Source organism: Pelobates fuscus, unplaced genomic scaffold (genome assembly GCF_036172605.1).
Source record: "Pelobates fuscus isolate aPelFus1 unplaced genomic scaffold, aPelFus1.pri scaffold_130, whole genome shotgun sequence".
NCBI classification, from domain to species: domain Eukaryota; kingdom Metazoa; phylum Chordata; class Amphibia; order Anura; family Pelobatidae; genus Pelobates; species Pelobates fuscus.
Window position 1 is genome coordinate 1 of NW_026961877.1, and position 22,435 is coordinate 22,435.

Sequence of the window (22,435 nt, forward strand, 5' to 3'; positions counted from 1 at the left end):
AAAAGCACATGAAGGATTTAACTTTCTTTCTCATATTCTGCATGCTATCACCATGTTGAAAATAAAGTAAAGATGTGCAGAGGAGAAATTAATTATAAATAGTCTTGTGCAAAATAATGTTTGGGGAGGTTGGCCTGGTTCCATAACTTGAATCCACAGCCGAACGTAACGACTGCCTTGAATTTACCTTTACAGTTTTATTCATCGATACATTCAGGCGTGTACTGGAAGGAATTTGATTCAAACCTACCCTCTCCAACACATATTTGCACATGTCTAAGTATGAATAAAAATAGAATTCCGTATGTCAAAACATATATTTTTTTCCCCTTTGTTTGTTGTTAACAAAGATTTTGCAGTCTTAAGAAAGACTTTGCAGTCTTAAAAGCGTCATCTGAGCAGTTAAGACTTGCATTAATGACTTACGATAAACCATTGATTTTAAATGGTTGATAATGAAAACAACACATTTTTTATGATTTCTCTCATACAATTCTAAGTAAAAGCTAAACTTGTATTAATATAAGATGTTAGCTTTGAAAGGTGATATCAGAAGCACCAGGAAATATATATATTGATGGTGGCATGCCAACATCTTCTCTGTGGAGCACTTGAAGGGTTTTGCTACAAATGATTTTTGCTGACTATATTAAACACAGTTGGAAGCTACGTGTTTCAAAAGAAAAACACCAATTGCTTGGGCTCGTCCGGGATTTGAACCCGGGACCTCTCGCACCCAAAGCGAGAATCATACCCCTAGACCAACGAGCCATTACATTAGTTGGGTTTTAGGAAAAAAATTGCCAGACTAACGCGCCAAACAGCGTTTGTGTTCTCAAAATAGAAACAAAGTTTTCGTTTTGAAGTGAGGATTTTAAATTTCCTCAATAGGATCTGTTTTTCCTATATCATTTTCATTGTATGGGTAAATTAACAGTTGAGGTTTATGTACGATGGTGATAAATCATATTGACAGTTGTCAAAGTTGAGTCTGTTTCTGGTCAAATTGCTGGGGAAGACTTAAAATTTCCATTCATTTCTTAATTGTTTATGAGGGCTTTGTTGGTTTAGGAGAAATTTGTGGTTCAAATATATGTTGGAAAAGCACATGAAGGATTTAACTTTCTTTCTCATATTCTGCATGCTATCACCATGTTGAAAATAAAGTAAAGATGTGCAGAGGAGAAATTAATTATAAATAGTCTTGTGCAAAATAATGTTTGGGGAGGTTGGCCTGGTTCCATAACTTGAATCCACAGCCGAACGTAACGACTGCCTTGAATTTACCTTTACAGTTTTATTCATCGATACATTCAGGCGTGTACTGGAAGGAATTTGATTCAAACCTACCCTCTCCAACACATATTTGCACATGTCTAAGTATGAATAAAAATAGAATTCCGTATGTCAAAACATATATTTTTTTCCCTTTTGTTTGTTGTTAACAAAGATTTTGCAGTCTTAAGAAAGACTTTGCAGTCTTAAAAGCGTCATCTGAGCAGTTAGGACTTGCATTAATGACTTACGATAAACCATTGATTTTAAATGGTTGATAATGAAAACAACACATTTTTTATGATTTCTCTCATACAATTCTAAGTAAAAGCTAAACTTGTATTAATATAAGATGTTAGCTTTGAAAGGTGATATCAGAAGCACCAGGAAATATATATATATTGATGGTGGCATGCCAACATCTTCTCTGTGGAGCACTTGAAGGGTTTTGCTACAAATGATTTTTGCTGACTATATTAAACACAGTTGGAATCTACGTGTTTCAAAATAAAAACACCAATTGCATGGGCTCGTCCGGGATTTGAACCCGGGACCTCTCGCCCCTAGACCAATCATACCCCTAGACCAACGAGCCATTACATTAGCTGGGTTTTAGGAAAAAAATTGCCAGACTAACGCGCCATACAGCGTTTGTGTTCTCAAAATAGAAACAAAGTTTTCGTTTTGAAGTGAGGATTTTAAATTTCCTCAATAGGATCTGTTTTTCCAATATCATTTTCATTGTATGGGTAAATTAACAGTTGAGGTTTATGTACGATGGTGTTAAATCATATTGACAGTTGTCAAAGTTGAGTCTGTTTCTGGTCAAATTGCTGGGCAAGACTTAAAATGTCCATTCATTTCTTAATTGTTTATGAGGGCTTTGTTGGTTTAGGAGAAATTTGTGGTTCAAATATATGTTGGAAAAGCACATGAAGGATTTAACTTTCTTTCTCATATTCTGCATGCTATCACCATGTTGAAAATAAAGTAAAGATGTGCAGAGGAGAAATTAATTATAAATAGTCTTGTGCAAAATAATGTTTGGGGAGGTTGGCCTGGTTCCATAACTTGAATCCAAAGCCGAACGTAACGACTGCCTTGAATTTACCTTTACAGTTTTATTCATCGATACATTCAGGCGTGTACTGGAAGGAATTTGATTCAAACCTACCCTCTCCAACACATATTTGCACATGTCTAAGTATGAATAAAAATAGAATTCCGTATGTCAAAACATATATTTTTTCCCCTTTGTTTGTTGTTAACAAAGATTTTGCAGTCTTAAGAAAGACTTTGCAGTCTTAAAAGCGTCATCTGAGCAGTTAAGACTTGCATTAATGACTTACGATAAACCATTGATTTTAAATGGTTGATAATGAAAACAACACATTTTTTATGATTTCTCTCATACAATTCTAAGTAAAAGCTAAACTTGTATTAATATAAGATGTTAGCTTTGAAAGGTGATATCAGAAGCACCAGGAAATATATATATTGATGGTGGCATGCCAACATCTTCTCTGTGGAGCACTTGAAGGGTTTTGCTACAAATGATTTTTGCTGACTATATTAAACACAGTTGGAAGCTACGTGTTTCAAAAGAAAAACACCAATTGCTTGGGCTCGTCCGGGATTTGAACCCGGGACCTCTCGCACCCAAAGCGAGAATCATACCCCTAGACCAACGAGCCATTACATTAGTTGGGTTTTAGGAAAAAAATTGCCAGACTAACGCGCCAGACAGCGTTTGTGTTCTCAAAATAGAAACAAAGTTTTCGTTTTGAAGTGAGGATTTTAAATTTCCTCAATAGGATCTGTTTTTCCTATATCATTTTCATTGTATGGGTAAATTAACAGTTGAGGTTTATGTACGATGGTGATAAATCATATTGACAGTTGTCAAAGTTGAGTCTGTTTCTGGTCAAATTGCTGGGGAAGACTTAAAATTTCCATTCATTTCTTAATTGTTTATGAGGGCTTTGTTGGTTTAGGAGAAATTTGTGGTTCAAATATATGTTGGAAAAGCACATGAAGGATTTAACTTTCTTTCTCATATTCTGCATGCTATCACCATGTTGAAAATAAAGTAAAGATGTGCAGAGGAGAAATTAATTATAAATAGTCTTGTGCAAAATAATGTTTGGGGAGGTTGGCCTGGTTCCATAACTTGAATCCACAGCCGAACGTAACGACTGCCTTGAATTTACCTTTACAGTTTTATTCATCGATACATTCAGGCGTGTACTGGAAGGAATTTGATTCAAACCTACCCTCTCCAACACATATTTGCACATGTCTAAGTATGAATAAAAATAGAATTCCGTATGTCAAAACATATATTTTTTTCCCTTTTGTTTGTTGTTAACAAAGATTTTGCAGTCTTAAGAAAGACTTTGCAGTCTTAAAAGCGTCATCTGAGCAGTTAGGACTTGCATTAATGACTTACGATAAACCATTGATTTTAAATGGTTGATAATGAAAACAACACATTTTTTATGATTTCTCTCATACAATTCTAAGTAAAAGCTAAACTTGTATTAATATAAGATGTTAGCTTTGAAAGGTGATATCAGAAGCACCAGGAAATATATATATATTGATGGTGGCATGCCAACATCTTCTCTGTGGAGCACTTGAAGGGTTTTGCTACAAATGATTTTTGCTGACTATATTAAACACAGTTGGAATCTACGTGTTTCAAAATAAAAACACCAATTGCATGGGCTCGTCCGGGATTTGAACCCGGGACCTCTCGCCCCTAGACCAATCATACCCCTAGACCAACGAGCCATTACATTAGCTGGGTTTTAGGAAAAAAATTGCCAGACTAACGCGCCATACAGCGTTTGTGTTCTCAAAATAGAAACAAAGTTTTCGTTTTGAAGTGAGGATTTTAAATTTCCTCAATAGGATCTGTTTTTCCAATATCATTTTCATTGTATGGGTAAATTAACAGTTGAGGTTTATGTACGATGGTGTTAAATCATATTGACAGTTGTCAAAGTTGAGTCTGTTTCTGGTCAAATTGCTGGGCAAGACTTAAAATGTCCATTCATTTCTTAATTGTTTATGAGGGCTTTGTTGGTTTAGGAGAAATTTGTGGTTCAAATATATGTTGGAAAAGCACATGAAGGATTTAACTTTCTTTCTCATATTCTGCATGCTATCACCATGTTGAAAATAAAGTAAAGATGTGCAGAGGAGAAATTAATTATAAATAGTCTTGTGCAAAATAATGTTTGGGGAGGTTGGCCTGGTTCCATAACTTGAATCCACAGCCGAACGTAACGACTGCCTTGAATTTACCTTTACAGTTTTATTCATCGATACATTCAGGCGTGTACTGGAAGGAATTTGATTCAAACCTACCCTCTCCAACACATATTTGCACATGTCTAAGTATGAATAAAAATAGAATTCCGTATGTCAAAACATATATTTTTTTCCCCTTTGTTTGTTGTTAACAAAGATTTTGCAGTCTTAAGAAAGACTTTGCAGTCTTAAAAGCGTCATCTGAGCAGTTAAGACTTGCATTAATGACTTACGATAAACCATTGATTTTAAATGGTTGATAATGAAAACAACACATTTTTTATGATTTCTCTCATACAATTCTAAGTAAAAGCTAAACTTGTATTAATATAAGATGTTAGCTTTGAAAGGTGATATCAGAAGCACCAGGAAATATATATATTGATGGTGGCATGCCAACATCTTCTCTGTGGAGCACTTGAAGGGTTTTGCTACAAATGATTTTTGCTGACTATATTAAACACAGTTGGAAGCTACGTGTTTCAAAAGAAAAACACCAATTGCTTGGGCTCGTCCGGGATTTGAACCCGGGACCTCTCGCACCCAAAGCGAGAATCATACCCCTAGACCAACGAGCCATTACATTAGTTGGGTTTTAGGAAAAAAATTGCCAGACTAACGCGCCAAACAGCGTTTGTGTTCTCAAAATAGAAACAAAGTTTTCGTTTTGAAGTGAGGATTTTAAATTTCCTCAATAGGATCTGTTTTTCCTATATCATTTTCATTGTATGGGTAAATTAACAGTTGAGGTTTATGTACGATGGTGATAAATCATATTGACAGTTGTCAAAGTTGAGTCTGTTTCTGGTCAAATTGCTGGGGAAGACTTAAAATTTCCATTCATTTCTTAATTGTTTATGAGGGCTTTGTTGGTTTAGGAGAAATTTGTGGTTCAAATATATGTTGGAAAAGCACATGAAGGATTTAACTTTCTTTCTCATATTCTGCATGCTATCACCATGTTGAAAATAAAGTAAAGATGTGCAGAGGAGAAATTAATTATAAATAGTCTTGTGCAAAATAATGTTTGGGGAGGTTGGCCTGGTTCCATAACTTGAATCCACAGCCGAACGTAACGACTGCCTTGAATTTACCTTTACAGTTTTATTCATCGATACATTCAGGCGTGTACTGGAAGGAATTTGATTCAAACCTACCCTCTCCAACACATATTTGCACATGTCTAAGTATGAATAAAAATAGAATTCCGTATGTCAAAACATATATTTTTTTCCCTTTTGTTTGTTGTTAACAAAGATTTTGCAGTCTTAAGAAAGACTTTGCAGTCTTAAAAGCGTCATCTGAGCAGTTAGGACTTGCATTAATGACTTACGATAAACCATTGATTTTAAATGGTTGATAATGAAAACAACACATTTTTTATGATTTCTCTCATACAATTCTAAGTAAAAGCTAAACTTGTATTAATATAAGATGTTAGCTTTGAAAGGTGATATCAGAAGCACCAGGAAATATATATATATTGATGGTGGCATGCCAACATCTTCTCTGTGGAGCACTTGAAGGGTTTTGCTACAAATGATTTTTGCTGACTATATTAAACACAGTTGGAATCTACGTGTTTCAAAATAAAAACACCAATTGCATGGGCTCGTCCGGGATTTGAACCCGGGACCTCTCGCCCCTAGACCAATCATACCCCTAGACCAACGAGCCATTACATTAGCTGGGTTTTAGGAAAAAAATTGCCAGACTAACGCGCCATACAGCGTTTGTGTTCTCAAAATAGAAACAAAGTTTTCGTTTTGAAGTGAGGATTTTAAATTTCCTCAATAGGATCTGTTTTTCCAATATCATTTTCATTGTATGGGTAAATTAACAGTTGAGGTTTATGTACGATGGTGTTAAATCATATTGACAGTTGTCAAAGTTGAGTCTGTTTCTGGTCAAATTGCTGGGCAAGACTTAAAATGTCCATTCATTTCTTAATTGTTTATGAGGGCTTTGTTGGTTTAGGAGAAATTTGTGGTTCAAATATATGTTGGAAAAGCACATGAAGGATTTAACTTTCTTTCTCATATTCTGCATGCTATCACCATGTTGAAAATAAAGTAAAGATGTGCAGAGGAGAAATTAATTATAAATAGTCTTGTGCAAAATAATGTTTGGGGAGGTTGGCCTGGTTCCATAACTTGAATCCAAAGCCGAACGTAACGACTGCCTTGAATTTACCTTTACAGTTTTATTCATCGATACATTCAGGCGTGTACTGGAAGGAATTTGATTCAAACCTACCCTCTCCAACACATATTTGCACATGTCTAAGTATGAATAAAAATAGAATTCCGTATGTCAAAACATATATTTTTTCCCCTTTGTTTGTTGTTAACAAAGATTTTGCAGTCTTAAGAAAGACTTTGCAGTCTTAAAAGCGTCATCTGAGCAGTTAAGACTTGCATTAATGACTTACGATAAACCATTGATTTTAAATGGTTGATAATGAAAACAACACATTTTTTATGATTTCTCTCATACAATTCTAAGTAAAAGCTAAACTTGTATTAATATAAGATGTTAGCTTTGAAAGGTGATATCAGAAGCACCAGGAAATATATATATTGATGGTGGCATGCCAACATCTTCTCTGTGGAGCACTTGAAGGGTTTTGCTACAAATGATTTTTGCTGACTATATTAAACACAGTTGGAAGCTACGTGTTTCAAAAGAAAAACACCAATTGCTTGGGCTCGTCCGGGATTTGAACCCGGGACCTCTCGCACCCAAAGCGAGAATCATACCCCTAGACCAACGAGCCATTACATTAGTTGGGTTTTAGGAAAAAAATTGCCAGACTAACGCGCCAGACAGCGTTTGTGTTCTCAAAATAGAAACAAAGTTTTCGTTTTGAAGTGAGGATTTTAAATTTCCTCAATAGGATCTGTTTTTCCTATATCATTTTCATTGTATGGGTAAATTAACAGTTGAGGTTTATGTACGATGGTGATAAATCATATTGACAGTTGTCAAAGTTGAGTCTGTTTCTGGTCAAATTGCTGGGGAAGACTTAAAATTTCCATTCATTTCTTAATTGTTTATGAGGGCTTTGTTGGTTTAGGAGAAATTTGTGGTTCAAATATATGTTGGAAAAGCACATGAAGGATTTAACTTTCTTTCTCATATTCTGCATGCTATCACCATGTTGAAAATAAAGTAAAGATGTGCAGAGGAGAAATTAATTATAAATAGTCTTGTGCAAAATAATGTTTGGGGAGGTTGGCCTGGTTCCATAACTTGAATCCACAGCCGAACGTAACGACTGCCTTGAATTTACCTTTACAGTTTTATTCATCGATACATTCAGGCGTGTACTGGAAGGAATTTGATTCAAACCTACCCTCTCCAACACATATTTGCACATGTCTAAGTATGAATAAAAATAGAATTCCGTATGTCAAAACATATATTTTTTTCCCTTTTGTTTGTTGTTAACAAAGATTTTGCAGTCTTAAGAAAGACTTTGCAGTCTTAAAAGCGTCATCTGAGCAGTTAGGACTTGCATTAATGACTTACGATAAACCATTGATTTTAAATGGTTGATAATGAAAACAACACATTTTTTATGATTTCTCTCATACAATTCTAAGTAAAAGCTAAACTTGTATTAATATAAGATGTTAGCTTTGAAAGGTGATATCAGAAGCACCAGGAAATATATATATATTGATGGTGGCATGCCAACATCTTCTCTGTGGAGCACTTGAAGGGTTTTGCTACAAATGATTTTTGCTGACTATATTAAACACAGTTGGAATCTACGTGTTTCAAAATAAAAACACCAATTGCATGGGCTCGTCCGGGATTTGAACCCGGGACCTCTCGCCCCTAGACCAATCATACCCCTAGACCAACGAGCCATTACATTAGCTGGGTTTTAGGAAAAAAATTGCCAGACTAACGCGCCATACAGCGTTTGTGTTCTCAAAATAGAAACAAAGTTTTCGTTTTGAAGTGAGGATTTTAAATTTCCTCAATAGGATCTGTTTTTCCAATATCATTTTCATTGTATGGGTAAATTAACAGTTGAGGTTTATGTACGATGGTGTTAAATCATATTGACAGTTGTCAAAGTTGAGTCTGTTTCTGGTCAAATTGCTGGGCAAGACTTAAAATGTCCATTCATTTCTTAATTGTTTATGAGGGCTTTGTTGGTTTAGGAGAAATTTGTGGTTCAAATATATGTTGGAAAAGCACATGAAGGATTTAACTTTCTTTCTCATATTCTGCATGCTATCACCATGTTGAAAATAAAGTAAAGATGTGCAGAGGAGAAATTAATTATAAATAGTCTTGTGCAAAATAATGTTTGGGGAGGTTGGCCTGGTTCCATAACTTGAATCCACAGCCGAACGTAACGACTGCCTTGAATTTACCTTTACAGTTTTATTCATCGATACATTCAGGCGTGTACTGGAAGGAATTTGATTCAAACCTACCCTCTCCAACACATATTTGCACATGTCTAAGTATGAATAAAAATAGAATTCCGTATGTCAAAACATATATTTTTTTCCCCTTTGTTTGTTGTTAACAAAGATTTTGCAGTCTTAAGAAAGACTTTGCAGTCTTAAAAGCGTCATCTGAGCAGTTAAGACTTGCATTAATGACTTACGATAAACCATTGATTTTAAATGGTTGATAATGAAAACAACACATTTTTTATGATTTCTCTCATACAATTCTAAGTAAAAGCTAAACTTGTATTAATATAAGATGTTAGCTTTGAAAGGTGATATCAGAAGCACCAGGAAATATATATATTGATGGTGGCATGCCAACATCTTCTCTGTGGAGCACTTGAAGGGTTTTGCTACAAATGATTTTTGCTGACTATATTAAACACAGTTGGAAGCTACGTGTTTCAAAAGAAAAACACCAATTGCTTGGGCTCGTCCGGGATTTGAACCCGGGACCTCTCGCACCCAAAGCGAGAATCATACCCCTAGACCAACGAGCCATTACATTAGTTGGGTTTTAGGAAAAAAATTGCCAGACTAACGCGCCAAACAGCGTTTGTGTTCTCAAAATAGAAACAAAGTTTTCGTTTTGAAGTGAGGATTTTAAATTTCCTCAATAGGATCTGTTTTTCCTATATCATTTTCATTGTATGGGTAAATTAACAGTTGAGGTTTATGTACGATGGTGATAAATCATATTGACAGTTGTCAAAGTTGAGTCTGTTTCTGGTCAAATTGCTGGGGAAGACTTAAAATTTCCATTCATTTCTTAATTGTTTATGAGGGCTTTGTTGGTTTAGGAGAAATTTGTGGTTCAAATATATGTTGGAAAAGCACATGAAGGATTCAACTTTCTTTCTCATATTCTGCATGCTATCACCATGTTGAAAATAAAGTAAAGATGTGCAGAGGAGAAATTAATTATAAATAGTCTTGTGCAAAATAATGTTTGGGGAGGTTGGCCTGGTTCCATAACTTGAATCCACAGCCGAACGTAACGACTGCCTTGAATTTACCTTTACAGTTTTATTCATCGATACATTCAGGCGTGTACTGGAAGGAATTTGATTCAAACCTACCCTCTCCAACACATATTTGCACATGTCTAAGTATGAATAAAAATAGAATTCCGTATGTCAAAACATATATTTTTTTCCCCTTTGTTTGTTGTTAACAAAGATTTTGCAGTCTTAAGAAAGACTTTGCAGTCTTAAAAGCGTCATCTGAGCAGTTAGGACTTGCATTAATGACTTACGATAAACCATTGATTTTAAATGGTTGATAATGAAAACAACACATTTTTTATGATTTCTCTCATACAATTCTAAGTAAAAGCTAAACTTGTATTAATATAAGATGTTAGCTTTGAAAGGTGATATCAGAAGCACCAGGAAATATATATATTGATGGTGGCATGCCAACATCTTCTCTGTGGAGCACTTGAAGGGTTTTGCTACAAATGATTTTTGCTGACTATATTAAACACAGTTGGAAGCTACGTGTTTCAAAAGAAAAACACCAATTGCTTGGGCTCGTCCGGGATTTGAACCCGGGACCTCTCGCACCCAAAGCGAGAATCATACCCCTAGACCAACGAGCCATTACATTAGTTGGGTTTTAGGAAAAAAATTGCCAGACTAACGCGCCAGACAGCGTTTGTGTTCTCAAAATAGAAACAAAGTTTTCGTTTTGAAGTGAGGATTTTAAATTTCCTAAATAGGATCTGTTTTTCCAATATCATTTTCATTGTATGGGTAAATTAACAGTTGAGGTTTATGTACGATGGTGATAAATCATATTGACAGTTGTCAAAGTTGAGTCTGTTTCTGGTCAAATTGCTGGGGAAGACTTAAAATTTCCCTTCATTTCTTAATTGTTTATGAGGGCTTTGTTGGTTTAGGAGAAATTTGTGGTTCAAATATATGTTGGAAAAGCACATGAAGGATTCAACTTTCTTTCTCATATTCTGCATGCTATCACCATGTTGAAAATAAAGTAAAGATGTGCAGAGGAGAAATTAATTATAAATAGTCTTGTGCAAAATAATGTTTGGGGAGGTTGGCCTGGTTCCATAACTTGAATCCACAGCCGAACGTAACGACTGCCTTGAATTTACCTTTACAGTTTTATTCATCGATACATTCAGGCGTGTACTGGAAGGAATTTGATTCAAACCTACCCTCTCCAACACATATTTGCACATGTCTAAGTATGAATAAAAATAGAATTCCGTATGTCAAAACATATATTTTTTTCCCCTTTGTTTGTTGTTAACAAAGATTTTGCAGTCTTAAGAAAGACTTTGCAGTCTTAAAAGCGTCATCTGAGCAGTTAGGACTTGCATTAATGACTTACGATAAACCATTGATTTTAAATGGTTGATAATGAAAACAACACATTTTTTATGATTTCTCTCATACAATTCTAAGTAAAAGCTAAACTTGTATTAATATAAGATGTTAGCTTTGAAAGGTGATATCAGAAGCACCAGGAAATATATATATATTGATGGTGGCATGCCAACATCTTCTCTGTGGAGCACTTGAAGGGTTTTGCTACAAATGATTTTTGCTGACTATATTAAACACAGTTGGAATCTACGTGTTTCAAAATAAAAACACCAATTGCATGGGCTCGTCCGGGATTTGAACCCGGGACCTCTCGCCCCTAGACCAATCATACCCCTAGACCAACGAGCCATTACATTAGCTGGGTTTTAGGAAAAAAATTGCCAGACTAACGCGCCATACAGCGTTTGTGTTCTCAAAATAGAAACAAAGTTTTCGTTTTGAAGTGAGGATTTTAAATTTCCTCAATAGGATCTGTTTTTCCAATATCATTTTCATTGTATGGGTAAATTAACAGTTGAGGTTTATGTACGATGGTGTTAAATCATATTGACAGTTGTCAAAGTTGAGTCTGTTTCTGGTCAAATTGCTGGGCAAGACTTAAAATGTCCATTCATTTCTTAATTGTTTATGAGGGCTTTGTTGGTTTAGGAGAAATTTGTGGTTCAAATATATGTTGGAAAAGCACATGAAGGATTTAACTTTCTTTCTCATATTCTGCATGCTATCACCATGTTGAAAATAAAGTAAAGATGTGCAGAGGAGAAATTAATTATAAATAGTCTTGTGCAAAATAATGTTTGGGGAGGTTGGCCTGGTTCCATAACTTGAATCCACAGCCGAACGTAACGACTGCCTTGAATTTACCTTTACAGTTTTATTCATCGATACATTCAGGCGTGTACTGGAAGGAATTTGATTCAAACCTACCCTCTCCAACACATATTTGCACATGTCTAAGTATGAATAAAAATAGAATTCCGTATGTCAAAACATATATTTTTTTCCCCTTTGTTTGTTGTTAACAAAGATTTTGCAGTCTTAAGAAAGACTTTGCAGTCTTAAAAGCGTCATCTGAGCAGTTAAGACTTGCATTAATGACTTACGATAAACCATTGATTTTAAATGGTTGATAATGAAAACAACACATTTTTTATGATTTCTCTCATACAATTCTAAGTAAAAGCTAAACTTGTATTAATATAAGATGTTAGCTTTGAAAGGTGATATCAGAAGCACCAGGAAATATATATATTGATGGTGGCATGCCAACATCTTCTCTGTGGAGCACTTGAAGGGTTTTGCTACAAATGATTTTTGCTGACTATATTAAACACAGTTGGAAGCTACGTGTTTCAAAAGAAAAACACCAATTGCTTGGGCTCGTCCGGGATTTGAACCCGGGACCTCTCGCACCCAAAGCGAGAATCATACCCCTAGACCAACGAGCCATTACATTAGTTGGGTTTTAGGAAAAAAATTGCCAGACTAACGCGCCAAACAGCGTTTGTGTTCTCAAAATAGAAACAAAGTTTTCGTTTTGAAGTGAGGATTTTAAATTTCCTCAATAGGATCTGTTTTTCCTATATCATTTTCATTGTATGGGTAAATTAACAGTTGAGGTTTATGTACGATGGTGATAAATCATATTGACAGTTGTCAAAGTTGAGTCTGTTTCTGGTCAAATTGCTGGGGAAGACTTAAAATTTCCATTCATTTCTTAATTGTTTATGAGGGCTTTGTTGGTTTAGGAGAAATTTGTGGTTCAAATATATGTTGGAAAAGCACATGAAGGATTCAACTTTCTTTCTCATATTCTGCATGCTATCACCATGTTGAAAATAAAGTAAAGATGTGCAGAGGAGAAATTAATTATAAATAGTCTTGTGCAAAATAATGTTTGGGGAGGTTGGCCTGGTTCCATAACTTGAATCCACAGCCGAACGTAACGACTGCCTTGAATTTACCTTTACAGTTTTATTCATCGATACATTCAGGCGTGTACTGGAAGGAATTTGATTCAAACCTACCCTCTCCAACACATATTTGCACATGTCTAAGTATGAATAAAAATAGAATTCCGTATGTCAAAACATATATTTTTTTCCCCTTTGTTTGTTGTTAACAAAGATTTTGCAGTCTTAAGAAAGACTTTGCAGTCTTAAAAGCGTCATCTGAGCAGTTAGGACTTGCATTAATGACTTACGATAAACCATTGATTTTAAATGGTTGATAATGAAAACAACACATTTTTTATGATTTCTCTCATACAATTCTAAGTAAAAGCTAAACTTGTATTAATATAAGATGTTAGCTTTGAAAGGTGATATCAGAAGCACCAGGAAATATATATATTGATGGTGGCATGCCAACATCTTCTCTGTGGAGCACTTGAAGGGTTTTGCTACAAATGATTTTTGCTGACTATATTAAACACAGTTGGAAGCTACGTGTTTCAAAAGAAAAACACCAATTGCTTGGGCTCGTCCGGGATTTGAACCCGGGACCTCTCGCACCCAAAGCGAGAATCATACCCCTAGACCAACGAGCCATTACATTAGTTGGGTTTTAGGAAAAAAATTGCCAGACTAACGCGCCAGACAGCGTTTGTGTTCTCAAAATAGAAACAAAGTTTTCGTTTTGAAGTGAGGATTTTAAATTTCCTAAATAGGATCTGTTTTTCCAATATCATTTTCATTGTATGGGTAAATTAACAGTTGAGGTTTATGTACGATGGTGATAAATCATATTGACAGTTGTCAAAGTTGAGTCTGTTTCTGGTCAAATTGCTGGGGAAGACTTAAAATTTCCCTTCATTTCTTAATTGTTTATGAGGGCTTTGTTGGTTTAGGAGAAATTTGTGGTTCAAATATATGTTGGAAAAGCACATGAAGGATTCAACTTTCTTTCTCATATTCTGCATGCTATCACCATGTTGAAAATAAAGTAAAGATGTGCAGAGGAGAAATTAATTATAAATAGTCTTGTGCAAAATAATGTTTGGGGAGGTTGGCCTGGTTCCATAACTTGAATCCACAGCCGAACGTAACGACTGCCTTGAATTTACCTTTACAGTTTTATTCATCGATACATTCAGGCGTGTACTGGAAGGAATTTGATTCAAACCTACCCTCTCCAACACATATTTGCACATGTCTAAGTATGAATAAAAATAGAATTCCGTATGTCAAAACATTTATTTTTTTCCCCTTTGTTTGTTGTTAACAAAGATTTTGCAGTCTTAAGAAAGACTTTGCAGTCTTAAAAGCGTCATCTGAGCAGTTAGGACTTGCATTAATGACTTACGATAAACCATTGATTTTAAATGGTTGATAATGAAAACAACACATTTTTTATGATTTCTCTCATACAATTCTAAGTAAAAGCTAAACTTGTATTAATATAAGATGTTAGCTTTGAAAGGTGATATCAGAAGCACCAGGAAATATATATATTGATGGTGGCATGCCAACATCTTCTCTGTGGAGCACTTGAAGGGTTTTGCTACAAATGATTTTTGCTGACTATATTAAACACAGTTGGAAGCTACGTGTTTCAAAAGAAAAACACCAATTGCTTGGGCTCGTCCGGGATTTGAACCCGGGACCTCTCGCACCCAAAGCGAGAATCATACCCCTAGACCAACGAGCCATTACATTAGTTGGGTTTTAGGAAAAAAATTGCCAGACTAACGCGCCAGACAGCGTTTGTGTTCTCAAAATAGAAACAAAGTTTTCGTTTTGAAGTGAGGATTTTAAATTTCCTCAATAGGATCTGTTTTTCCTATATCATTTTCATTGTATGGGTAAATTAACAGTTGAGGTTTATGTACGATGGTGATAAATCATATTGACAGTTGTCAAAGTTGAGTCTGTTTCTGGTCAAATTGCTGGGGAAGACTTAAAATTTCCATTCATTTCTTAATTGTTTATGAGGGCTTTGTTGGTTTAGGAGAAATTTGTGGTTCAAATATATGTTGGAAAAGCACATGAAGGATTCAACTTTCTTTCTCATATTCTGCATGCTATCACCATGTTGAAAATAAAGTAAAGATGTGCAGAGGAGAAATTAATTATAAATAGTCTTGTGCAAAATAATGTTTGGGGAGGTTGGCCTGGTTCCATAACTTGAATCCACAGCCGAACGTAACGACTGCCTTGAATTTACCTTTACAGTTTTATTCATCGATACATTCAGGCGTGTACTGGAAGGAATTTGATTCAAACCTACCCTCTCCAACACATATTTGCACATGTCTAAGTATGAATAAAAATAGAATTCCGTATGTCAAAACATATATTTTTTTCCCCTTTGTTTGTTGTTAACAAAGATTTTGCAGTCTTAAGAAAGACTTTGCAGTCTTAAAAGCGTCATCTGAGCAGTTAGGACTTGCATTAATGACTTACGATAAACCATTGATTTTAAATGGTTGATAATGAAAACAACACATTTTTTATGATTTCTCTCATACAATTCTAAGTAAAAGCTAAACTTGTATTAATATAAGATGTTAGCTTTGAAAGGTGATATCAGAAGCACCAGGAAATATATATATTGATGGTGGCATGCCAACATCTTCTCTGTGGAGCACTTGAAGGGTTTTGCTACAAATGATTTTTGCTGACTATATTAAACACAGTTGGAAGCTACGTGTTTCAAAAGAAAAACACCAATTGCTTGGGCTCGTCCGGGATTTGAACCCGGGACCTCTCGCACCCAAAGCGAGAATCATACCCCTAGACCAACGAGCCATTACATTAGTTGGGTTTTAGGAAAAAAATTGCCAGACTAACGCGCCAGACAGCGTTTGTGTTCTCAAAATAGAAACAAAGTTTTCGTTTTGAAGTGAGGATTTTAAATTTCCTAAATAGGATCTGTTTTTCCAATATCATTTTCATTGTATGGGTAAATTAACAGTTGAGGTTTATGTACGATGGTGATAAATCATATTGACAGTTGTCAAAGTTGAGTCTGTTTCTGGTCAAATTGCTGGGGAAGACTTAAAATTTCCCTTCATTTCTTAATTGTTTATGAGGGCTTTGTTGGTTTAGGAGAAATTTGTGGTTCAAATATATGTTGGAAAAGCACATGAAGGATTCAACTTTCTTTCTCATATTCTGCATGCTATCACCATGTTGAAAATAAAGTAAAGATGTGCAGAGGAGAAATTAATTATAAATAGTCTTGTGCAAAATAATGTTTGGGGAGGTTGGCCTGGTTCCATAACTTGAATCCACAGCCGAACGTAACGACTGCCTTGAATTTACCTTCACAGTTTTATTCATCGATACATTCAGGCGTGTACTGGAAGGAATTTGATTCAAACCTACCCTCTCCAACACATATTTGCACATGTCTAAGTATGAATAAAAATAGAATTCCGTATGTCAAAACATATATTTTTTTCCCCTTTGTTTGTTGTTAACAAAGATTTTGCAGTCTTAAGAAAGACTTTGCAGTCTTAAAAGCGTCATCTGAGCAGTTAGGACTTGCATTAATGACTTACGATAAACCATTGATTTTAAATGGTTGATAATGAAAACAACACATTTTTTATGATTTCTCTCATACAATTCTAAGTAAAAGCTAAACTTGTATTAATATAAGATGTTAGCTTTGAAAGGTGATATCAGAAGCACCAGGAAATATATATATATTGATGGTGGCATGCCAACATCTTCTCTGTGGAGCACTTGAAGGGTTTTGCTACAAATGATTTTTGCTGACTATATTAAACACAGTTGGAATCTACGTGTTTCAAAATAAAAACACCAATTGCATGGGCTCGTCCGGGATTTGAACCCGGGACCTCTCGCCCCTAGACCAATCATACCCCTAGACCAACGAGCCATTACATTAGCTGGGTTTTAGGAAAAAAATTGCCAGACTAACGCGCCATACAGCGTTTGTGTTCTCAAAATAGAAACAAAGTTTTCGTTTTGAAGTGAGGATTTTAAATTTCCTCAATAGGATCTGTTTTTCCAATATCATTTTCATTGTATGGGTAAATTAACAGTTGAGGTTTATGTACGATGGTGTTAAATCATATTGACAGTTGTCAAAGTTGAGTCTGTTTCTGGTCAAATTGCTGGGGAAGACTTAAAATTTCCCTTCATTTCTTAATTGTTTATGAGGGCTTTGTTGGTTTAGGAGAAATTTGTGGTTCAAATATATGTTGGAAAAGCACATGAAGGATTCAACTTTCTTTCTCATATTCTGCATGCTATCACCATGTTGAAAATAAAGTAAAGATGTGCAGAGGAGAAATTAATTATAAATAGTCTTGTGCAAAATAATGTTTGGGGAGGTTGGCCTGGTTCCATAACTTGAATCCACAGCCGAACGTAACGACTGCCTTGAATTTACCTTCACAGTTTTATTCATCGATACATTCAGGCGTGTACTGGAAGGAATTTGATTCAAACCTACCCTCTCCAACACATATTTGCACATGTCTAAGTATGAATAAAAATAGAATTCCGTATGTCAAAACATATATTTTTTTCCCCTTTGTTTGTTGTTAACAAAGATTTTGCAGTCTTAAGAAAGACTTTGCAGTCTTAAAAGCGTCATCTGAGCAGTTAGGACTTGCATTAATGACTTACGATAAACCATTGATTTTAAATGGTTGATAATGAAAACAACACATTTTTTATGATTTCTCTCATACAATTCTAAGTAAAAGCTAAACTTGTATTAATATAAGATGTTAGCTTTGAAAGGTGATATCAGAAGCACCAGGAAATATATATATTGATGGTGGCATGCCAACATCTTCTCTGTGGAGCACTTGAAGGGTTTTGCTACAAATGATTTTTGCTGACTATATTAAACACAGTTGGAATCTACGTGTTTCAAAATAAAAACACCAATTGCATGGGCTCGTCCGGGATTTGAACCCGGGACCTCTCGCACCCAAAGCGAGAATCATACCCCTAGACCAACGAGCCATTACATTAGCTGGGTTTTAGGAAAAAAATTGCCAGACTAACGCGCCAGACAGCGTTTGTGTTCTCAAAATAGAAACAAAGTTTTCGTTTTGAAGTGAGGATTTTAAATTTCCTCAATAGGATCTGTTTTTCCAATATCATTTTCATTGTATTTGTAAATTAACAGTTGAGGTTTATGTACGATGGTGTTAAATCATATTGACAGTTGTCAAAGTTGAGTCTGTTTCTGGTCAAATTGCTGGGGAAGACTTAAAATGTCCATTCATTTCTTAATTGTTTATTAGGGCTTTGTTGGTTTAGGATAAATTTGTGGTTCAAATATATGTTGGAAAAGCACATGAAGGATTTAACTTTCTTTCTCATATTCTGCATGCTATCACCATGTTGAAAATAAAGTAAAGATGTGCAGAGGAGAAATTAATTATAAATAGTCTTGTGCAAAATAATGTTTGGGGAGGTTGGCCTGGTTCCATAACTTGAATCCACAGCCGAACGTAACGACTGCCTTGAATTTACCTTTACAGTTTTATTCATCGATACATTCAGGCGTGTACTGGAAGGAATTTGATTCAAACCTACCCTCTCCAACACATATTTGCACATGTCTAAGTATGAATAAAAATAGAATTCCGTATGGCAAAACATATATTTTTTCCCCTTTGTTTGTTGTTAACAAAGATTTTGCAGTCTTAAGAAAGACTTTGCAGTCTTAAAAGCGTCATCTGAGCAGTTAGGACTTGCATTAATGACTTACGATAAACCATTGATTTTAAATGGTTGATAATGAAAACAACACATTTTTTTATGATTTCTCTCATACAATTCTAAGTAAAAGCTAAACTTGTATTAATATAAGATGTTAGCTTTGAAAGGTGATATCAGAAGCACCAGGAAATATATATATTGATGGTGGCATGCCAACATCTTCTCTGTGGAGCACTTGAAGGGTTTTGCTACAAATGATTTTTGCTGACTATATTAAACACAGTTGGAATCTACGTGTTTCAAAATAAAAACACCAATTGCATGGGCTCGTCCGGGATTTGAAACCAGGACCTCTCGCACCCAAAGCGAGAATCATACCCCTAGACCAACGAGCCATTACATTAGCTGGGTTTTAGGAAAAAAATTGCCAGACTAACGCGCCAGACAGCGTTTGTGTTCTCAAAATAGAAACAAAGTTTTCGTTTTGAAGTGAGGATTTTAAATTTCCTCAATAGGATCTGTTTTTCCAATATCATTTTCATTGTATTTGTAAATTAACAGTTGAGGTTTATGTACGATGGTGTTAAATCATATTGACAGTTGTCAAAGTTGAGTCTGTTTCTGGTCAAATTGCTGGGGAAGACTTAAAATGTCCATTCATTTCTTAATTGTTTATTAGGGCTTTGTTGGTTTAGGATAAATTTGTGGTTCAAATATATGTTGGAAAAGCACATGAAGGATTTAACTTTCTTTCTCATATTCTGCATGCTATCACCATGTTGAAAATAAAGTAAAGATGTGCAGAGGAGAAATTAATTATAAATAGTCTTGTGCAAAATAATGTTTGGGGAGGTTGGCCTGGTTCCATAACTTGAATCCACAGCCGAACGTAACGACTGCCTTGAATTTACCTTTACAGTTTTATTCATCGATACATTCAGGCGTGTACTGGAAGGAATTTGATTCAAACCTACCCTCTCCAACACATATTTGCACATGTCTAAGTATGAATAAAAATAGAATTCCGTATGTCAAAACATATATTTTTTTCCCCTTTGTTTGTTGTTAACAAAGATTTTGCAGTCTTAAGAAAGACTTTGCAGTCTTAAAAGCGTCATCTGAGCAGTTAGGACTTGCATTAATGACTTACGATAAACCATTGATTTTAAATGGTTGATAATGAAAACAACACATTTTTTATGATTTCTCTCATACAATTCTAAGTAAAAGCTAAACTTGTATTAATATAAGATGTTAGCTTTGAAAGGTGATATCAGAAGCACCAGGAAATATATATATTGATGGTGGCATGCCAACATCTTCTCTGTGGAGCACTTGAAGGGTTTTGCTACAAATGATTTTTGCTGACTATATTAAACACAGTTGGAAGCTACGTGTTTCAAAAGAAAGACACCAATTGCTTGGGCTCGTACGGGATTTGAACCCGGGACCTCTCGCACCCAAAGCGAGAATCATACCCCTAGACCAACGAGCCATTACATTAGTTGGGTTTTAGGAAAAAAATTGCCAGACTAACGCGCCAGACAGCGTTTGTGTTCTCAAAATAGAAACAAAGTTTTCGTTTTGAAGTGAGGATTTTAAATTTCCTCAATAGGATCTGTTTTTCCAATATCATTTTCATTGTATGGGTAAATTAACAGTTGAGGTTTATGTACGATGGTGTTAAATCATATTGACAGTTGTCAAAGTTGATTCTGTTTCTCGTCAAATTGCTGGGGAAGACTTAAAATGTCCATTCATTTCTTAATTGTTTATGAGGGCTTTGTTGGTTTAGGAGAAATTTGTGGTTCAAATATATGTTGGAAAAGCACATGAAGGATTTAACTTTCTTTCTCATATTCTGCATGCTATCACCATGTTGAAAATAAAGTAAAGATGTGCAGAGGAGAAATTAATTATAAATAGTCTTGTGCAAAATAATGTTTGGGGAGGTTGGCCTGGTTCCATAACTTGAATCCACAGCCGAACGTAACGACTGCCTTGAATTTACCTTTACAGTTTTATTCATCGATACATTCAGGCGTGTACTGGAAGGAATTTGATTCAAACCTACCCTCTCCAACACATATTTGCACATGTCTAAGTATGAATAAAAATAGAATTCCGTATGTCAAAACATATATTTTTTTCCCCTTTGTTTGTTGTTAACAAAGATTTTGCAGTCTTAAGAAAGACTTTGCAGTCTTAAAAGCGTCATCTGAGCAGTTAGGACTTGCATTAATGACTTACGATAAACCATTGATTTTAAATGGTTGATAATGAAAACCATACATTTTTTTATGATTTCTCTCATACAATTCTAAGTAAAAGCTAAACTTGTATTAATATAAGATGTTAGCTTTGAAAGGTGATATCAGAAGCACCAGGAAATATATATATTGATGGTGGCATGCCAACATCTTCTCTGTGGAGCACTTGAAGGGTTTTGCTACAAATGATTTTTGCTGACTATATTAAACACAGTTGGAAGCTACGTGTTTCAAAAGAAAGACACCAATTGCTTGGGCTCGTCCGGGATTTGAACCCGGGACCTCTCGCACCCAAAGCGAGAATCATACCCCTAGACCAACGAGCCATTACATTAGTTGGGTTTTAGGAAAAAAATTGCCAGACTAACGCGCCAGACAGCGTTTGTGTTCTCAAAATAGAAACAAAGTTTTCGTTTTGAAGTGAGGATTTTAAATTTCCTCAATAGGATCTGTTTTTCCAATATCATTTTCATTGTATGGGTAAATTAACAGTTGAGGTTTATGTACGATGGTGATAAATCATATTGACAGTTGTCAAAGTTGAGTCTGTTTCTGGTCAAATTGCTGGGGAAGACTTAAAATGTCCATTCATTTCTTAATTGTTTATGAGGGCTTTGTTGGTTTAGGAGAAATTTGTGGTTCAAATATATGTTGGAAAAGCACATGAAGGATTTAACTTTCTTTCTCATATTCTGCATGCTATCACCATGTTGAAAATAAAGTAAAGATGTGCAGAGGAGAAATTAATTATAAATAGTCTTGTGCAAAATAATGTTTGGGGAGGTTGGCCTGGTTCCATAACTTGAATCCACAGCCGAACGTAACGACTGCCTTGAATTTACCTTTACAGTTTTATTCATCGATACATTCAGGCGTGTACTGGAAGGAATTTGATTCAAACCTACCCTCTCCAACACATATTTGCACATGTCTAAGTATGAATAAAAATAGAATTCTGTATGTCAAAACATATATTTTTTTCCCCTTTGTTTGTTGTTAACAAAGATTTTGCAGTCTTAAGAAAGACTTTGCAGTCTTAAAAGCGTCATCTGAGCAGTTAGGACTTGCATTAATGACTTACGATAAACCATTGATTT

At 35.2% G+C, this 22,435-nt stretch overlaps 12 non-coding genes across 12 annotated transcripts; all 12 read right to left on the reverse strand.

Moving 5' to 3' along the window:
• Positions 1 to 699: 699 nt before the first annotated feature.
• TRNAP-UGG (transfer RNA proline (anticodon UGG)) lies at positions 700 to 771 on the reverse strand. Its single transcript has one exon. It is a non-coding gene; the product is annotated as a tRNA-Pro (tRNA).
• Positions 772 to 2,897: 2,126 nt separating this feature from the next.
• On the reverse strand, positions 2,898 to 2,969 carry TRNAP-UGG (transfer RNA proline (anticodon UGG)). Its single transcript has one exon. It is a non-coding gene; the product is annotated as a tRNA-Pro (tRNA).
• Positions 2,970 to 5,096: 2,127 nt separating this feature from the next.
• TRNAP-UGG (transfer RNA proline (anticodon UGG)) lies at positions 5,097 to 5,168 on the reverse strand. The gene has a single exon. It is a non-coding gene; the product is annotated as a tRNA-Pro (tRNA).
• Positions 5,169 to 7,294: 2,126 nt separating this feature from the next.
• On the reverse strand, positions 7,295 to 7,366 carry TRNAP-UGG (transfer RNA proline (anticodon UGG)). Its single transcript has one exon. It is a non-coding gene; the product is annotated as a tRNA-Pro (tRNA).
• A 2,127-nt stretch (positions 7,367 to 9,493) lies between these two features.
• TRNAP-UGG (transfer RNA proline (anticodon UGG)) lies at positions 9,494 to 9,565 on the reverse strand. Its single transcript has one exon. It is a non-coding gene; the product is annotated as a tRNA-Pro (tRNA).
• A 1,028-nt stretch (positions 9,566 to 10,593) lies between these two features.
• Positions 10,594 to 10,665, reverse strand: TRNAP-UGG (transfer RNA proline (anticodon UGG)). Its single transcript has one exon. It is a non-coding gene; the product is annotated as a tRNA-Pro (tRNA).
• Positions 10,666 to 12,792: 2,127 nt separating this feature from the next.
• TRNAP-UGG (transfer RNA proline (anticodon UGG)) lies at positions 12,793 to 12,864 on the reverse strand. The gene has a single exon. It is a non-coding gene; the product is annotated as a tRNA-Pro (tRNA).
• Positions 12,865 to 13,892: 1,028 nt separating this feature from the next.
• Positions 13,893 to 13,964, reverse strand: TRNAP-UGG (transfer RNA proline (anticodon UGG)). Its single transcript has one exon. It is a non-coding gene; the product is annotated as a tRNA-Pro (tRNA).
• A 1,028-nt stretch (positions 13,965 to 14,992) lies between these two features.
• TRNAP-UGG (transfer RNA proline (anticodon UGG)) lies at positions 14,993 to 15,064 on the reverse strand. The gene has a single exon. It is a non-coding gene; the product is annotated as a tRNA-Pro (tRNA).
• A 1,028-nt stretch (positions 15,065 to 16,092) lies between these two features.
• TRNAP-UGG (transfer RNA proline (anticodon UGG)) lies at positions 16,093 to 16,164 on the reverse strand. The gene has a single exon. It is a non-coding gene; the product is annotated as a tRNA-Pro (tRNA).
• Positions 16,165 to 18,291: 2,127 nt separating this feature from the next.
• On the reverse strand, positions 18,292 to 18,363 carry TRNAP-UGG (transfer RNA proline (anticodon UGG)). Its single transcript has one exon. It is a non-coding gene; the product is annotated as a tRNA-Pro (tRNA).
• A 3,229-nt stretch (positions 18,364 to 21,592) lies between these two features.
• Positions 21,593 to 21,664, reverse strand: TRNAP-UGG (transfer RNA proline (anticodon UGG)). Its single transcript has one exon. It is a non-coding gene; the product is annotated as a tRNA-Pro (tRNA).
• Positions 21,665 to 22,435: the final 771 nt, after the last annotated feature.